Here is a 19,490-nt window from a genome sequence, read left to right on the forward strand (position 1 = left end):
GTCCGATTAAAGTCTACAAAGAGCAACTCTCCTACCAGATGGAGACTTGGACATTCATTGGGATGCCTACTGAGTTGCTGGACTGGAATCCAATCATTTTTTTTCTCTTCTGCTCACAGCATTAGTTTCAACTTGATTGTATCAGGTAAGTAGTAGAGGTGAGCACCAATCACAAGATTTGAATTGGAAAATAGCCCAATTCAGCTCGGACTGATTCCAAATCGTCCACTTAAACATGATACCCAAGTCAAGATTCAGAAATCTAAAGCTTTGTGTCTCCAGCTGACTATCATGAGATTTTTATTTATTTATTTATTAAAAAATAGCTCCCCCACTTATGAGTCAGAAGTCAATGATATTTCCAGTCCTAGTAACCCCTTGAAAGGGGATTGTGCCAGTCAAATGACAGAAAATTATGGGCAGAAAGCTGCCAATAAAGTTTTTATTTCTTGGCAGAATTGGATGAAATTTGTAGGAGGTTTTGCCCATTCTGAGAAGCTTCAGATGAAAAGGTGCAGGTTTTTTTGGTGACAATTTGAGCTTCTCCAAAAAAGCATATGCTTATCCTATGTTCCTTGTGGACCATTCTTCTGAAAATGACAGACAGCATAGTTTCAGAAGGATGAATGTAGTGGTTAATGTGGAAGGGGATTCTTCAAATCTGTTTCGGGGGCGGGGAGTTATTTGCTTCTTTCCCTCTCCACCCAATTTCTTTTCTTTTCTTTTTTCTTTTTGGCAATTAGTATGAAAATGGCACATATTATAGAGCTATCTCTAGGGTAGAAACCTGCAAAGTTTGAAAGAGTAAAATCATTCCACTTTCTTCCAAAACTTCATCAACTAGAACTAGGAGATTCTACCCATCCTTATACATAACTTAAAATGTATTCTCTGCCAAACCTTTTAATCATGTCTACAATCTTGGTGATTAATTTTTATATTGGACTGTAACGTTGCATGGTCTAAGAGCACAAGCATGCAAACTGGATTTTAGCCACCACATTTTAACCCTTGCAGGTGATGTGATATTTCATTCTATTCTGTCTCCCCCACTGTGATTGTAATCTAAGAAATTAACTGGCCTTAATGAGAATGGATGGGTTTTAGATGGCTAGTTATATGTGACATCTGCAACACACTCCATTTGAAGCTCCACTTCTAGATCAAATGTCTCAAAGTGACTTGTAGAGTAGAGTCACCCAAAAGCAAACACTCCTTCCATTCTGAAGCAAAGCAATGCAGCTCTTTCCACTTTAGCTTTCAGTAGAATGATGCCCTCTTGTTTAGATGAAATATGGTCCTTCAGGCCTTTGCCACCATCATCCAATGAAGGACATGCAATCTGGAACTGTGTAATACTCTTCACTGAAAGTGCATATTACCATAGAAGATATATGGCCAATATCAGTAAAAAGCACCCCGTTAAGAGCAGCTGGTGCTAAAAAGAGATTATTTTAGTAGCTCCTAAAAGCTCTCTTGAACTGGAGATAAGGATCTGCCAGAGTTTCCATTACCCATTTAATGATACATTTCAAAAGGTTATAATTCATTCCGTTTGAGCCTCTATAACTCATTGGGCTAAAACTTGTGTAAGTTTTTAGATTAGTAACTTTTTCCCCTGCCAGAAGATGAGAAGAACCTTTACCATTAACTATAAAAGGGGACTGAGGATCAATAAACACATATAGCAGAATATTGGAGCAATCAATGTAGCGATACTAGCTCACCACCCAACTGAATATATCCTCTTCCCAGTTACTTACAGTCATGGCATTGTGGTGACCAGAGCATCACGACTCAATCAATTCACAAATTACATTGTTACTTGTATTTCTGCAAATTGTATCTATATATGGGATAATAGTAACATGAACCCGGTCTACAATTTAACCTAATTTAACTACATGTGCTACATGGGGTCTAGTCAAATATTCAATTCCACTCTATCTATGTTGATTTTGAAGTTTGCATTTCTATCTAGACAAAGACCTAGTTTGCACAGTCAATAGTGTGGTTGAAATGCCATGGTGACTTGTTAACCACACTGTGTGTGCCAGTTGCAGGCCAGCCCAATTTGCTTAATTATCCTCATTTACCATGTCATCCAAACCCGGTGAGGGTGGTTTGCTGCTGTGGTTAACAAACCGCATAAAACTCATGTGATTGGTGGCTGGAGTATTGTTAACAAGCCACCGTGGCTTGTAAGCTGCTTGGCGATCATGTGAACCAGCCCAATATGAAGTATGACCAATTCACTGATACTGTCCCCACAATTAAAATGTTAAAAAAACACACCCAGTAAATGGATTATGGGGTACTCCTAAGGGTGTGTGTGAAGAGATGGTGTGAGCGGACTTTCCCACCCCACAACTGGCGCTGATAGACTCAAGAAGACATACTTGGCCCAAGAGCGGACCTGCACCCGAGTGCTCACAAGACTCCAATGAGCACTCAGGCATGGGTCCAATCGTGGCTTCCAGCATCACCCCTTTCTCCCTGTTGTGATAACGGCTGCCACCATTTATGCAGCCAGGGGAATGAATCTCCAGAAATCACACTTCTCCCCCTGCTCTGATGGGGGCCTTAAAGACCCTATTAACTCAAAGGTAACTCTCTGGAAAGTACACATTTTCCTCTTCCACATTAATGGCAGCCACCATTAATGGAGTGGAGGAAAATACACACTTTCTGGAGCCTCCATTAACATAGCAAGCCAGCACTTGTGAGCCTCATGAGTGTTCGGCTGAAGCTAGCACAGCCCGGTTTGTGGGGGGTGGGCTACGAAGAATGCCCACAGAGCAAGTGTTGACCGATTTCTGCCACTACTGTTTGTAAAATTGTAGATTGTCCACTACTTCCAAACCCCTGCCTGCTTGTGACATCCTCAGCAGGTCAGGGCGAGTGGACTTACCTTCTTCATGTCTGGTGGTTATCCCTACCACCACCATTGGTTTAATGGGAGTGAAAATCCCTATGCCACATCCAGGATAGTGTAGGTGAGGGGCCTAATCCTGGAGCCTCTTAGGACAAGGAAGATGCCCTGGAGTCTACACCAGGCAGGATATTGCACTATGAAAGCAGTATATAAAAGGCAGGAGCCGCACTACTGCTTTATAGCAGTACTGAAGTACATTGACAACGGTTGGAGCCCATTGACACATACCATCTACCGCTTTCATAATACTTTCATAGTGTTATATCCTGCTTGGTGTAGATGTGTCAAGAGTCCCAACAGTTGTCAGTGTACTTCAGTGCCATTATAAAGCAATAGTGTAGATCCCGCAGTGCACTTCAATACCGCTATAAAGCAGTAGTGTGGCTCCTGCCTTTCATATACCGCTTTCATAGTGGAATATCCCGCTTGGTGTAGATGAGCAAAGAGTCAGATGTAGGGTAGTCAGAGAAATCCACAATGGAATCAAATTAGTTCAGATTTTTGTGAATCTGACCTGCAGATTTCACAGTGGATGGGCTTTCCCACATAAGGCGGAGTCTGTGGATTTTCCTTTGGGAATTTTGTGCAAATTTTGTCATAGAAAATTACGCAAAAAACCTGCCAAAAATGCACATCTCCTCAATAGGCTAAACCATATAAATGCCCATTTTGGTGGGAATTTGTACAAATTCTCATTTGCGAGAATTCAGAAACTGGAAATAAAACACCTGATTCCGTTGATGGCTGAACAACAGAATGAAAGGTGCCTGACTATCTGTGAAACACAAATGGAACAGATTTTACACAATCCATATTTCCCTACTTGGACACAACCTGCAGACAAATTTCATACTTCTCCAAGCTTGCAGTATGATTCATGGCCCAAAAGAATACTTTTGGCCGTCTGCATTAAAAAATGTGCATGAATAATTGTGTATTTTTGGGGAAAAAATGCAAACAAATTCACTTTAACCAATAGAAGAATGCATTCATTTCAAAAATGCACTCAACTGATGCATGCTTTTGGGAAAATATGTACAAGAGCATGCACAGATTTCCATGGGAAAAGAAAACATAACAAAATTTTTGTGAACCGCCCAGAGAGCTTCGGCTATTGGGCGGTATAAAAATGTAATAAATAAATAAATAAATAAATAAAACTCACAATCTGATTCAAGTCAAAATAAGCTTCAAGATGGAATTCAGAGAACTTTTGCGAGCTCAGCTTTTTGATGATTTGCACATCCGTATGGTGAGTCAACAGCTTTTTTTTATTTTCCCAAGCTTTTGAACAAATGTTTATTGTATTATTTTATGCTGGCTTAAAAAAAAACCCTTGTAACCCCCTGATTTTATTTTTGTTGTCTATATATTTTTGTCCTTTTATTTGTAAGCCACCCTGGAAATCTTTAGGTTGAAGGGCAATGTATGAAGACTTAAAATGAATCAATCAGTCATGACCTCAGGCTAATCCTTTGGCTTATTCAGCTTTGGTCACAGTTACCATTCCATACTGAAATAACATATTAATCATCACAGTGCAGATAAAACCATTCTAAAGTGCCTTTATGGCTCTCATGGGAGGGCTTATATTTTTCAACAGGCCTTGGAGGAAAGTACTAATGAAATGCATATAGGATCTTTTCCCTTGCAATCCACCATTAAATATCATGTCCCTCCTGACCTGCTACTGTACTGTGCAACAAAGGGGAAAAATGATTCTGTGAAGCAAACCATTACAACAGAATCTTTTGAGAGAAAAGTTTCTTCGTATTTGCTACAGAAAATGGAACACTGGAAGATCAATTTGATTTCACTACTGCTTTTCAATAGTAATAAATGCCACAAGATCTACAACTTTGAAAGTTGAAACAGAAAAGATACGATTGATTGAATACAAACACCAAAAAAAGTCCCTGTTTTAGAAAGAATGCCCAGAAGATCCTTTAACATTTTTCTTTTTTATTTGTATGCTGGCAAACTCAGGCATGTTTGGCCATTCCTAGGACCACAGTAATTTTCAAACCACAAAAGAAAGGCATTTGCATTTATTTATTTGTTAATTAATTAATTTCAGCATTTATACAAGACCTTTCAGGACTAATGCTCCCAAACACAAATTTCATTACAATGTAATTGCAATCTACAAAGCCACAACCTAAAATAATATTATAACAGCATTAGTTAAAACACTACCCACAGTGTAAAACAGTATACCTGTAAAATCAGGGAGGTGCTAAATATGGAGCACTAAAATATAAATTTGAAATAGAAAAGAATCTACAAATGCAATGGTGGACAGGGTTTCCACCTTTTTTAAGTATAGCCAATTGCTGAGGAACCTTCTTACAAGCATGTGTCAGGGATGCTTTAGGGTGGATTCCTTCATTGAGCAGGGGATTGGATTCGATGGCCTTGTAGGCGCCTTCCAACTCTGCTATTCTATGATTCTATGATTTTTAGGTGTTTTTTTAAAACAACAACAACAACAAACAAACAAACCACCCCTCCTTCATCATTTGGATAAGCCCAGCAGTTCTTAGTAATACCTAATGCCATGTGACCTCCCCTTCTTCAATAAGTACCCAGTAAGTACTCCTGGGCTCCTGGAAATGCAGGGGTGTTTTAAAAACAAATAAAAAGAAAGATAGAAGACCGCTCAACAACCGGCTACATTTTTAAAGGTATGTGGAAAACCTCTTCCCCTCCCCAAGGAGAAAAATCTCCAAAATTCTCACCTCTCCCAGCTTCTTTCGCCCAAGTTTTCATTTTTTTCCACCTCTCATGAATTGTTAAACATAGAATAGTCAACATTTTCAGCCCAGCACAAATCCCTATTGGTATCTCCAAGCACTGACTGGGGATTTCTCCAGTGTGTGCCACTTGAAGGGGAGAGGAATCCCTACTGTTATCACTGATCATGAATAACATTTGGGATTCCCCTTCATGTGCTGCTCCTCCAAGCTGAGTGACCCTTAGTGTGCTGTTCACCACCCCAAACTGGAGAGTGTGTAGTGTGCAATGCAGGCACCCAACTCACCTGGTACTTGGGGGAGCCACTCCTCCAAGTGCTGACTGATGGCGTTACTAGATGAGACTGTAGCGCGCGTTACCTTCCGCAGTCGTGTCGAGGCTTCCAGATGACGTTCACCAGGATCCGTCGTTATCCTGCGGTGAAGCCTCTTTCTCCCGACTTTAAAAAAGTGAGTTCTAGTGCGCCTTTTCCTGGTGGCCCGCGCTAATTCGGAGTACGTGTGGGAGGATGTGAGGTCACTGCGGTCTGTACTGGTCACGAAAAGGTGTGCTAAGGGGAGTGGCCAGCGGCTTCGGTCAAGCCGCCAGCTGGGGTAGTGCGGCGGAGCGGCTTTTTTTTTTAAATTTCCACAGTGACAATTTGCGCAGGACCGGAGGACCGGAAAAGTGGCTGGTGCGCTGCTGGGGCATGTGCACCTGTTTTTTCTACTGCAACCTCTGCGTGGGTCAGTTTTCGGAAAGCCGGGCATCCCACAGTCCGCCTTCATGGGGAGTTGGTGACTCCTCGCGGTGGGCGTACCAGGCTGGCAGAGGGCAGAGCTGTTTGTGGGCTGCTGCCATGGCTACGGCCAGATGTGGGTTGGCTCCTTGGGATGGGGCAGAGGGCACAGAGGCGGTCATTGGTGCTGATACCTCAGAGGCATGATGGGAGATGTAGGCACAGAGTGCCCATGCAGACGATTGACCTTGGGTCATATTACACCCGCCATGACCCCCATCAGGAAGTGAGCGCATCAATGTTGACCCTCAACAGCACCAGCAGCACTTCAGCTGGCACTGGCACTGCCGCCGCTGCCGGCATCGCTGACGGCTGTGCAAGTTTGCGGTCTTTCGGACTTGCGCAAACCATGCGCCGAGCGAAAAAAAAGCCGTGGTAATCAGGCCGGTGTGGCTGCGCAACCGTGCTCGCGGCGGCAGCAGCACAACCGGTGCAAACTTCCGCCACAAATCGAAGGCAGGTGTGGATGATGAGGCGTCACAGCTGAACGGGAAAAGCTGCTTTCACCGCTCCTCAACGACGGAACACCCGGTAGGTCTAGCAAAGCCCTGGGTCCCCTTTCTCCATGCAGAGAGAGGCACAAAAGCCCTGTAGATCGGAATCAAATATCAAGTCAATCTACAGCAAATTGCCAAAGATCTACCGGTAGATCCAGATGGGTCATCTTCCTGTACATTTGGTCCTGTTTAACCTCAGAACCTGAACCTAGTGGGTAACCAAGCTAATCTAAACAGACTATGGCCCTACTTTTAAATTTGTTTTGTAATTTTCTAAAATAAATCAATTTTAATTTGCAATTTTGTCTATACCGATGTTTGTTTGGATTAGATTGGTTACCCACTGGGGTGCTTTGGACCCATTTGGTACAGATTCTCAGCTTAGTGTGTGTGATGGTCCCCCATGTCCCTGGACCCTTCTTGATCCACCTGCTGCAATGGGAGAGACATCCACCCTCCACTGGGTATCCTCCTGGATCACTTCACTACTTTTGTGACTCCAAAGGACCCAGCTCAGTTGCACATGTTAGGGCTATAGATGCCAAGTCTGTCTCTGTGGCACGCCTGCTTCAGCTTAGGCCCCACAGCAGCCCAATTCAACACCTTTGCCCCAACCTTCTCCCTTCCACTGCCACCACAGATTTCACCCGTACCCTTTCCCAGGTACTTCACTGTCCACACCAGGATTATTTAACAAGAAGATTGTTCAGGTTCAAAGCATATTGGTTTCCTTCAGTTAACAAGCGTATGGTTACAAGCACATAGCATAATGGTTTCTTAGGTTCATTCACTTAAACGTTTCACAATATAACTTTCAGTAGTCCTCCCGCCTACTCTACCCACTCTAACAACACCATCCTCTTCCCACACTTTGATCTCCCAAACCAACAAACACACAGACCCTTCTTACCTCTAATAACCCAAAGCTTTCTCTCTCCATTCTTCACCTCAGAAGCAGTTCTCTTTCATTCAGCTCAGTCTTCCAGCTCCTCCCCCTCTCACACACAGCCAATCCAGGCACTCCCCACCAACATCCAATCAGCACTCACCTTCATCCAACACCCATTAACCCTCATACCTACCAATCAGCAACACACACACGGTGAATACTACCTTTTAAACTCTGCAACTCTTAATACTTTATATTTAGCAAACTTAACACTAAACAGTAAAACATCACAGTGTGACCAAAGGGGAAAGAGGGCAGAGTCCCTCACCTTGTCAGGTAAAGATGAGAAAAGCTTTACTTTTTTATATATAATTCTACAAAACCATTCATAGTACAGGAGAGCTACTTTCAGCATTGATCACTCTCACTGTGATAGCAGAGAAGCTCACTTTAGAGCCATTTTTTTCTCCCAGAGTTCCTCAGAACACATTATTCTGGGAAAATAAAATGGCAGCCTCCAGGAGGAAGCTAAGCCAATACCTGGAATGAATGAGGAATAGGTATGAATGGGTGTTGCAAAATCAATCCCATTCTTTATTCTTGCTATTCCCTTTGCAATAAATGAAAATGGAACTGAATGAGCCTCCTTGGATCCAATTTTTTTTATTATTCATTACAAAACCAATCCATATCCCTAGCTCTGAGCAGAAGTCCTATAGATCAGGCCTTCATACTCTGCTCCCTTCACAACCAGAGCTGCTGGCTGGGAGAGAAAACTACTGGAATTTTCCTCACTGGCCCCTGAATTTCCTGGCTTTCATGGTTTGGTGATGCTGAAGGGCAAATATGGTGTTCTGGAGGCATATAAAGATGCACAAATCTGCTGGATTTTCCCAGTTGGGGGCAATCTGTTGCTGGGGGAGACCCACCTTGGCATCTGTATACTTCCAGCTTCCTGCCTGCCTAACTGAAACTTGTGCTCAGCCCATCTGCCTCCAAGCTTCTGGCCTGGCCTCGGACCTGACATATTTTGATCACCATCATCATATCAATTGCCTGAAAGTGTAATTAGAGACGTCACAGGCATTGGGTTGGGTCTCGAGGTTTGACAGTTTCTCACCAGCTTGCCCGCTCCCTGGTCCGCAGACCCCTGAGTTGGGCAAGTGCGAGTGTCCCCACTGCTCCACCGATCCACCATTTTGTGGGAAGTGGCGGATCACCCTTTTATGTAATGGTCCCTTTTGCACAAATGGTGGCTGCAAAGAGGCTATTTATGTGTGCAATGTTGTGTAAATGAGCCTCTCTAGGGGGCTCCCGCTGGAAGGCGCACTGACAAGTGGTGCAGCACAGGCAGGGGTGAGTTCGGCCATCCCTAACTGTGTAATTCCAAAGAATCTTATGGCACTGCTGTTCTCAAGTTAAGCTGAAATCACCTGAACAAAGTAATGTGAATACTGAATTCCTTTCTGGTGAAGACACTGAAGCTCACGGCTTATGGAAATCAGAATGCAATTTTCAGTTTGACATGTACTACACATTAATGTTAAGTGATATTAACAATGAATAACCTTCTTTGAGGAAGCGCCTATTGATTATGCAGCAGCTTGCCAGATGACGACCTGTGTGCCTTTTGTCAACACTACAATGTGTTTTTCTTCTCTCTCTGTGTACTTATGTCTTAAAATGGGAACCAATTTGTCCTAGCAGAAGCTCAGTTGCAATTGTTTTGTTACAAGCAGCACAATGGCAAGCAGCTATCCATGTCATGAAAATCAGGTCTAACCTTGTATAAAAGATGGGAATGATGGGGCAGAATCACGTCTGCTTCTGTCCTTGTGTCTAACGGGATCCACTCCTTTTGGTGCCTTTTCACCATCACAGTATTACTAAAAGTCAAACCCTGAGCTATGTTTAATTTGATACATGCAATGTTCTGTCCACTCAAATCAGTGAACCTGGGCCCCTCCCTTGAACATTAGGTCAAGAATGCGACTTCCAAAGACATTCCAATAATAATCGATCTTCAATTTCACTCTTCCACAATGAATCCATACTAGACATCTACACCATACCATTGACTGCAGGGCTGGCAGTGAGAGGCAAGTTTTGCCAGATGCCAGATGCTGGGACAGTGGCAAGGTACTGGGAGGACAGAACTGTGTATATTCCATGACCTGCCGTGTGCCTTATTAGTTAGCCTGCTACCCTCAGATACAGTGGAGGACAGTGTCCTATTACCAGTGTTGAAATCAGGTTCAGCTAACACTATGGTTGTCTTTTGTACATGGAATGAGAGGGAAGGTGCCATCTTAGGCCAGCCCTGATTGGCTGGATAGTTCAAATCTGTATGTGCAAGTCGTCTTGCTGCTCGTCTTTTGCCCGATTCCCATTCGTGTTTGTGATTGCTGCTCACTTTGCACAAATGGGGAAATTGCACAAATCGAGCAGCAAGTGAATGAGAGTTTTGTGCAACTTTCTTCCTTAAGCAAAAGCAGGGCTGTTTCAGTCTAAAAGGGAAATTTGTACAAATTAGGAAATTTGCACAAATTGAACTACAAATGCGAGTGTGAGCACGTGGCTGCTGAAAATGTTTGCAAATTCTAGTTTTCGGTTCCTGGGAAATACAATTTGGGAACATTTTCAGCGGTCATGTGCTCACACTTGCATTTGTAACTTCAAACAGGGCGTGCTTGCATGTTTTGTGAGCAAAACTGAAATTCTCATCTATCTCTAGCAGTACAATATGTACTCCAAACTACAGAGAACAATTATGCCCCGAGCCAACGTATGGTGTAACAGAATTGGGTAATAGAAGAACAGATGGCATGCATTGTTGATGCATTGCTCCACCTTATTGGAAGGGTCGTACATAGGCATGTGCTCCGCTCCAATTAGAACTGGAGAATCAGAAGCGAATTGGCCTGCTCCGCCTTGCCCAGAGGCAGAGTAGAAGCAGACCACGGACCCCTAGAAGCAAGGCAAAGAGAAGCGCCCATTTTTGGAGCGATCCTCTTTCCGCGGACCACTCTAATCGCCATTTTGAAACATTTCTCCCATAGGATTGCATTGCGGAAAAGAAAAGGGGATAATTATGTTGTTTTTGAAGCTATCTTTCTGAAACTTCTTGTGCTTAGAGAGTCATGGCTGGGGGTCATTTTGAGCCTACTCTCAGCTCTCTGCATGGTGCGGTTCGCTTGCTAGAATTTTTTAAAAAGTAGGGTAAAGGCGGGAAAAAGATTACCTTTTCGATTGCTGAGGGGCAGAGTCAACTCCCGGTCATGATCACATGATCCCAAAGTTGGAGGAGGGGATAGGCAAAATGGGTAACTTGGGATTCTGGGAAACTTCTCTTTCTACTCTGAATGGAGTTTTCCCAGTGTTTTTTTAAAACAGTAGCTTCACCAAATGCACAAACACAACCTGAAATCATACTAACAGATAGGAAACACACAGCAGTGCTACCCACCCTAACTTTGGGGAACAACTGAATACATGTGGTGCAAGGGGGTGAGCTCTCCTAGGGCATGTGGACGTGCCCTCACTCTCCTGTACTTGGAGGGCCATCAGAGCCCTCCAAAAGAGTAACTCAGTGGAGCAATGCCTATCATGAGTTGAAGTGAGCGTTTGCTTCTTAAAAGACTGATACCTAGACAGGACCAGTCAAATGGCTGATGCTTCCCCCTTTGGGCATGTCCACCACCACCCCTTACTGGTAAAAGACAGATATAGCCTTTTTTAAAAAAGTTCTTCTTGTTGTTTATTCAGCAACACTGCTGCTTTTAATTTCACCCCTCCTTTGTTTATTTATTTATTTATTCCATTTTATATGCATTACTGGCTTATCCTTGGCTCACTTCCTTATGCCCCCAGAAATGTCTGCTGCCTGCCTGCCTTCCCTCCCTCCTCCCCTGCCCGCCTCGCAGGGATGGTTTGTGTCTGGCTTTGACTCAGGGGAGAAGTCCTTCCTGCACTCAATTAGACTTTTGGAAGTTCCAAATCCATTTTTCAAGTGTGGAAGAAGATTCATATTTAGGTTGATCTCGCTACTCCCCAATTCATGGCATTTTGGGATTTCCTTTGAAATGGCCCCATTGAGCTGTCTGCAGGTTTAAGCTTTGCCAAAACTCAGGGGATGATGGGATTGCCTTGTGCCTTGGCATGATTGTGGGTCTAGATGGCATCTGTGAGTGTGCCCACTTCTCTTTCTTTTATCTGTCCAAATGTCAGAGAACAGTCCATGTCTGCAAATGGGGTGCCCAATTTTCATAAATTCCCCAAAAATCAGGGGATGATGGGACTGCCTTGAGTCTTGGCATGCATGTGTATGCCTGGATAAGCTATCATGGTGGTGAGTTTGAGGTTTTTAAGGTGCAAATTGATGGAGCTATCGAAAGGGGTGTGAATGGGGTGCCTGATTTTCATAAATTCCCCAAAAATCAGGGGATGATGGGATTGCCTTGAGTCTTGGCGTGTGTGTGTATACATCCATGAGGTGTCATGGTGCCAAACTTGAGGTTTCTAACTTTAACAGAAAAAAAGTTGTATACTTTTTAAGCTTAATGCAAGCCTATGGGGGGGGGGGAAAACGGAGCTCCGAGTGGAGCGGAGTGGAGCGGACACAGGCGGAGCGGGGGCGGAGTGAAGCAGGCCGATCCGCAAATCGCAGATCTGGAAGAGAAGCGGAGCGGGGGGTCCGTGCACACCCCTAGTCGTACAGCACTCATTATTGCACACCAATGAGTATTGTACACTACTTGGATATGTTTGATATAGAAATATTTCTAAATAAAACAATAAAGCAACTCTCCTCAGGTAATCAAAGCAGGTGATGAAAGCAGACTGCTGTAGTCTTCTTCTTCCTTTCCATTCCCTCCATGTTCATTTTCAATCCAGCAATGGTCACCTCCATCACTGACTGAGAGGCAAGCGAAAAGACAAATCTACCTCCTATTTCCCCTTCTTCCTGCCTCCATCCAGCTTGCTTGGTATTCAGTTTCATTGTTGTTGCTCTTCAGAGAGCAAGAAAGCATAGTCCTTACTGGGTTCAATACCAACCCATGCTATTGACAAGGGGACTGGAGCAGGCAGAGGAAACGTCAGGGCCTGCTCTAGTCAGGACTCTCTCACACACACAGGGCCAATTGAGATCTTGACCATGTGGGGAAGAGGAAAGAACAAGGGGACAGGAGCAGGCAGAGGAAACATCAGGGTCTGCTCCAGTTGGACTCCCCCCCGTCCCCCACAGGGCTAACTGACATCTTGACTATGTGGGGAAGAAGAAAGAGCAAGCAGGATAGGAGCAGGCAGAGGTAACATCCAGTTTGACTCCACTCCTTCGGGAGCAGGACAATGCCATCAGCCCTGTTGCTGGTCTTAATTTCTCTCTCTCTGTGTGTCTACTTTTTGCTCTTCCTTCCCCAACTCCTTTTCCAGGTGTGTCATGTCTTTTTTAGACTATAAGCCTGAGGGCAGGGACTGTCTTCTTTGCTAATTAATTGTAAGCCTCTTGGAGAGCCTTTTTCGGCTGAGGAGCGAGGCAAAATACAATAAATAATACTGACACCGATAGGGTACATTCCCACAGACACTACATGTCCTAATGGGAGGAATGGAAGACCTTGGCTTTCCATGCCATAGTGTGCCACATTTTGGGATACAGGAGAAATTCGAGATGGAATGAAATGACTTTGGATTTCTAAGAATCCAAGCTGCATAATCTGTAGATTGTTTACTTTCACGAAATTTGTGCAAATTTATTTCTCCTGGGACTTACGCCAAGCTAGAAAATATATACAGGGAAAAGTTGAATGGAATGGGGGACAATACACTAAATGTTACAGACTAATCTAATTTATCTAAATTGTTGCAGACTTTTGACGGAATTCTTTATGTATTTTTCACAGAATTTTTTTTTGGAAGCCGTCTGTGAACAGATGCCAGAAAGAGCAACACCTCACAATGCATGAAACATGCGCGGGATGGATTTCACAAAATCCTAACATCCCTAGATCATACATTGTTGTGACACAGAGAACGGGAACGTATCCCTTTGACTTAAACAATGTTCGCTTTTGAAAGCCCACGTCTCCTGCTAGGCAGAATGATCAGTGTTGTACAGAGACTCTCCATTCAATGCCCTCAGAATGAGAGTTAGCTTAAGTGAAACACAGTATTAATAATTACCTGTTCTTCTGTGGGGTTTCCCCCCCCTTTAATACACCTGGTTAATAATTAATGTCATTCAGTTGATTTTTTCCAAAGAAACACCATGAAAGGTTTAATGGCCTTCACTTTAAATGGCCTCCTGAGGTCTACGAGAGCTCTTATAATAATTAATGCCTCGCTGTGAAAGTTGAACACGTTTCAGCTTGCCTTCTTAGAACATGCCCTTCAGATAAATATTGTTTGTGATAGTGACGATTAATCAAAATGATAACCGCACATCTCTGTTGGTGAGATGGAAGCGTACAAAAGGGAATTTTAGCTCTGCTGTGTCGTGTGACAGATAAGAGGAACTTGTGGGTAAGGCAAGTGGCAGGAATATGAGGCAAAGTTAGCTGCACCAAAGCAAGCGATACCAACGCTATCACAGTGATGTATTTCTACCTCCAGGGCTCAGGTTCTGCCATTATAGTGATATAGGATCCACTCCAGGGCAATGCTCATAGAAATGCAGGGATGCACTTTAGCTTTCCAAATAAGGCTTGTTGTAGTTGTTGTTTCTTTATTTCCCAGCAAGATTTAACTGTGCCTCCCATCGTGGTGCTGATACATTTGTCCCATGTGAAGCATACCCAACCTAACATTAATTAGCTCCATGCTATACGGAGAAGTGAAACCCTTGAGCCATTCATCACCACTGAATGGTAGAACGTTTTCATTCTTTTTGCTTTGGCAACCGAGTTCATGAATTGCGCTGGAACAACAGACTTTTCCCTTCTCCAGCATATGCAGAGGGAGGGGACACGTGCCCCTCGTGCCATTCCTTGACATAGAAATTACGTGGGAAGTAAAGGGAATGAAGAATCAGTGTATGTGCCAGTGAGCAATCAAGGTATGCTTTTAAAAGCAGCAGTGTAACTACACAATCAAATTACAGAGGGCAGGGTTCCTGCAGCTTTAACTGTTGTGATGAAAAGGGGATTTCACCAAGTGCTGCATACAAACAAATGACACCTGCTGAAATTCCCTTTTCTCTACAACTGTTAAAGATACAGGAATCTTTTTCTCCTTTCCATATGGTCACCCTACCCTGAGCTACAATTTTTATGCAAAATGGTGGCTTGCTAAGGAGATAGGTGACCCCACAGCACTCGCTGGGGGAGTTTAGTGGTTTGTGCAGGAGGTGACTCCATCAATCCTTAGTGACAATGGTGGGGAGAAGGTGAACTCATTGAGAGAAGTGAGGTTGTTTTGTCCAAGTGCCCTCAAAAACCTGGAACCAGTCCTGATTGTGGTCAGCCAGATACCCCAGAGAGGACTCATAAAGAGGAAATGTTTAAAGAAAGGTTTCTATCCATTACCATCAGAAATATGCAGTTCAAACATGCATGCATTTTGCTTGAATTCTCATCATGTAACTACTAGGAGCTGAACATGGCAGCAGACTCAACATGAAAGCATTGTGTTTAACCTGATGTGAGGTGCTATACAGGTGGGGCCTTGCTAGACCTCAGTGAGAATCCGGGGGAGAGGAGGGGAGACCTCGTGTTACGAATAATGCGAGATCTCACCCTTATTCAGACGAGAGCCGCGACAAGCTCTGGAGGAGAGCCGTTGCGGCCACCATTTTTTTATTTTTAAAGCGGCAGGATGCTGGAAAGGTAAGTAGGTTTTTTTAAAAAAATTCTCCTTCCCCCTATCCACGATCTCCCCCCCCAGCCCCGTTCTCCTTCCCCCGTCCACACCCCAGCCCCATTTTCCTTCCCCCGGCCATGATGTCCGATCCCCCGCCTGATGTCCCCCGTCCGCAATTCCCCCGATCTCCCCGGCCTCCGTTTCCTGCACCCCCATGCCCCCACCATAGCCCTGTTGGCTGCAGCGCTCCTGTGGATCACTGTGGCCTGTCGGCTGCTTTTCCCGGCTACTCGGGAGTAAATCCAGTAGCTGGGAAAAGCGGCGGACCTGGCTACACACCCGTGGTCCCGACCTGAGGCCGGGACCGCAGGAAGAACCACGCTACAAGAGGTTCCCATTAGCGTGGTGCCAGGGCGGCTCGAGGCCTGGCTGAGGCCAGGATCCCATGTGCATCATCTGGATGCACAGGGACGAGCATGGGCCTCGCACTGTGCTAACCCCTGGTCTAGCAAGGCCCGTGGTCTCTGTGATGGAACACTCATAACGCACTGTGACTTCTATGGAAATGATCCCTGAAAGCAGGGGGTTGTGGGGTATTTTAATTCTGCAATTAATGTCTACTAAAGTTAGGAAAAATCGTACTAAGGCAAACCACCACTTCATGCTATCATTATGATTAAAATGCAGTGTGAAACAGCCAACAGAATCTCTGAACGAGGAGGTTCTATATAGCAACGTTAGCCATTAGCTAAGGTGCAATGGTGTATCCTCTAACCTGGGATTAAGCCCCATTAAACTCTATGGCCCTGTTCAGACAACATGCTAAACCATGAGGGTTAAGCATTTTGAACTAAACATTATGGCTTAGTGTATCATGTGAACCATTACTTTGTGTGTCATTTGAATGATTCCTTCCCATAGTGGCTACATAACCATGGTTTAAACATGCTCACTAACCACTTGCTGCAAAAGGGGAAGCAGCCGAACCATGGCTTAGTGTGTTGTCTGAACAGGCCCAATGAAACTTACTTCCATGTAGACATTTGTAGGACTTCACTGTATTATTCATTTCTTCTTCTTCCCTTCTCTTCTTCTCTATATATAAATGTAATAAAATAAATAAATAAATATCTCTACATAAATAAAAGGAAGTGTTTGTATGTTCTCAGTGGACTTGAAAACTGTACATCCAAATGTTATGTTATGAAGCTTTTAGGATTTGCTCTACCTCTACCTGGGATGGTTTTAGGCATAGTGAACATGTTGTCCTCCATCTTGAAACAAAATACCAGCCAATCATTTTTTAAAAAGATATAGTGCTTTAATCCCATTTCATCAATTTCAACCAAACTTTGCACCATTATTTAGCACTGTCGTGAGCAAATTTTAACCATACAATATTCATGTTTTTCATGTGTTTTAAGAAATGTATAAAAACAACAAACCCCAAATATTGAAAGGGGGGGGGAAGAACAAGCACAGTTTGAAGCCAGGGAAGATTAGTAGGCTGAGTTATTTATTTATTTTATTTATTTTATTTATTAAATTTATATACCGCCCCATAGCCAAAGCTCTCTGTGCGGTTTACAACACATTGTTCCTCCTCCCCTCTGCTGTGGGGCAGCTCCATCTTAGGTGGATGGAGTGGAGCGACCCCTCCCTCAGGGGCCTATAGGGATGGACCATGGCAGGGGCCATGCCTAGGAGTGCCAGCAGGTGTGCATTCGTTCAGGTGGGGTGGGTACAATGTGTCCAAGCGAGAGCTGTGAACGTTTGCTTGAAGGCTTCCCTGTATCAACCTAAAGGCCATTCCAGTCCATGCAGAGCTGGGTCCATTCACTAGTTCCTTATAAATGGAATTCTCTCGTCTTTACACACAGGATGTAATATTTTGAGGGGTTTGCCAGTCTTGAGATAAGATGTTCAATATTTAACAAGTGATTTAATTTCCTTTGAGGAGACGATCGAGTTGCTACAGCTGATGTAATATGCATTTGGAGTGAAACTGCAGGCAGGCTCTAGCCTTGTGTGTAAGCCGGATCGTCTTCATTTTCAGGATGTAACCTTAGCCTCCAGGAGTAAATTTCAATCTATGTTCTTTGCTTGCAACAACAGAGATGGCCCCCCAGGGCAAAACCCTGATCACTGTCTCCATATCCTCCTGCCTCCCAGGAAGGTTAATGCCTTTAGGACACAACACATATCATTTTAGTTATACATAAAAGCCAACTCCAAGGTAGAATCTGACACCTTTGACAGAATCCATTGTATTTTCAGGTACTTATTTTTCTTCCAGCACAAAGGACGGGTCGCTTTCTTAGTCTTGGAATTATATCGTTCTGTGTGATACTTCTTGGGAATTCTTTAAAGCTTGCTCTGTTCAGAATAAGAGACCACCTATTAAAGATGTTCTCTGAACTGGAAATCTCTCTCTCTCTCTCTCTCTCTCTCTCTCTCTCTCTGTCGTCTTTTTTTCCTCTTTTAAGTGGCAGGCATCAGAAAAGATTAACAGTATTGAAAGCTTTCATTCTGTCCCCCTTCCCTTTGGAAAGAAGGACTTCTGAGGAAGAAAGTGAGCTTATATCAGCGGCTTGCGCAGCTGCTAATGCGAAGTGCTTTTTTCAGGCCTGTGTTTCCACTAGTTATTGATGAGCTACTGACTGTTCAAAGGATACATAGTTATAATCCTATCCACAGTTACTCAGAAATAAGGGCCTCTGTGATCAGTGGGTTTTTTGCCCAAGTAACTACCAATGGCATTGTCAATTTTTGTGAACCACCCAGAGAGTAGGGTGACCAACTGTCAGGATTTCCCCGGATTTGTCCTGGTTTTTGTTCTTTCCATGGTGTCAGGGGGGATTTTCTATAATTTTCAATAATGTCCTGGAATGACACACCTTCCTCTTTAAGGCTGCCATTAGCATGGCAGGAGGGAATGACATGCTTTCTTGAGGCACATCATTCCCCCACCCCGAGCTCCAATTGAGGTCTTAAAGGGGAAAGTAGGTCATTCGTGGACATTATAGAAAAGGCCCCAATTGGAGTGGATGGTGGTGGTGCAGAATGAAATCCTTTCCCCTCCTCCACTCCAATCGGGTTCTTTAAGGTGGCGGGGGAATAACGTACTTTCTGCAGGACTCAGAAAGCTGCTTCCCCACACACACACTAGGTGTCCTCTTTTTTGGTTTCCCAAATATGGTCACCCTACCAGAGAGCTTCAGCCAGTGGGCACTATAGAAATGAAATGATAAAAAATTGTAGCCAAAGTGTGTGTGTGTGTGTGTGCGCACGTGCGTGTGTGCATGCGTGCGTGCTCAGTCATCATGATCAGCCCCAACAAAGTTCTCTTGCCACATGAGGAAAGATAACACATGCACCACGGTCATGTCGTGTCCCCTTCTCCTTCCTCTTCCTACTGCTCCACTATATCCCCTCCCCTTCTCCTTACTATGTCTTATCACCCCACCTCCTTTTCCTTCCCAATGCTGTTCCATGGCCCTCTCTTCCCCTTCATGTCAGTGCTTCACACCTCCTTCTCCTTACCATGTCATCCCCCACCCCCTTACCTTTACCTCCAGAAAAGCAGCTGGCATGGGTCTACAGAGACACCTGGGACTCCTTTCCCACCCTCACCAGAGGGCAGCTGCTCCAAATTTATTTATTTATTTATTTATTTATTTATTACATTTATATACCGCCCAATAGCCAAAGCTCTCTGGGCGGTTCACAAAAATTAAAATCATAGCAAGACAATCAACAGGTTAAAAGCACAAATACACAATACAATATAAAAAGCACAACCAGAATAAAAAACACGCAGCAAAATTGATATAAAATTAA

The sequence above is a fragment of the Elgaria multicarinata genome, chromosome 7, assembly GCF_023053635.1.
Source record: "Elgaria multicarinata webbii isolate HBS135686 ecotype San Diego chromosome 7, rElgMul1.1.pri, whole genome shotgun sequence".
NCBI lineage: Eukaryota > Metazoa > Chordata > Lepidosauria > Squamata > Anguidae > Elgaria > Elgaria multicarinata.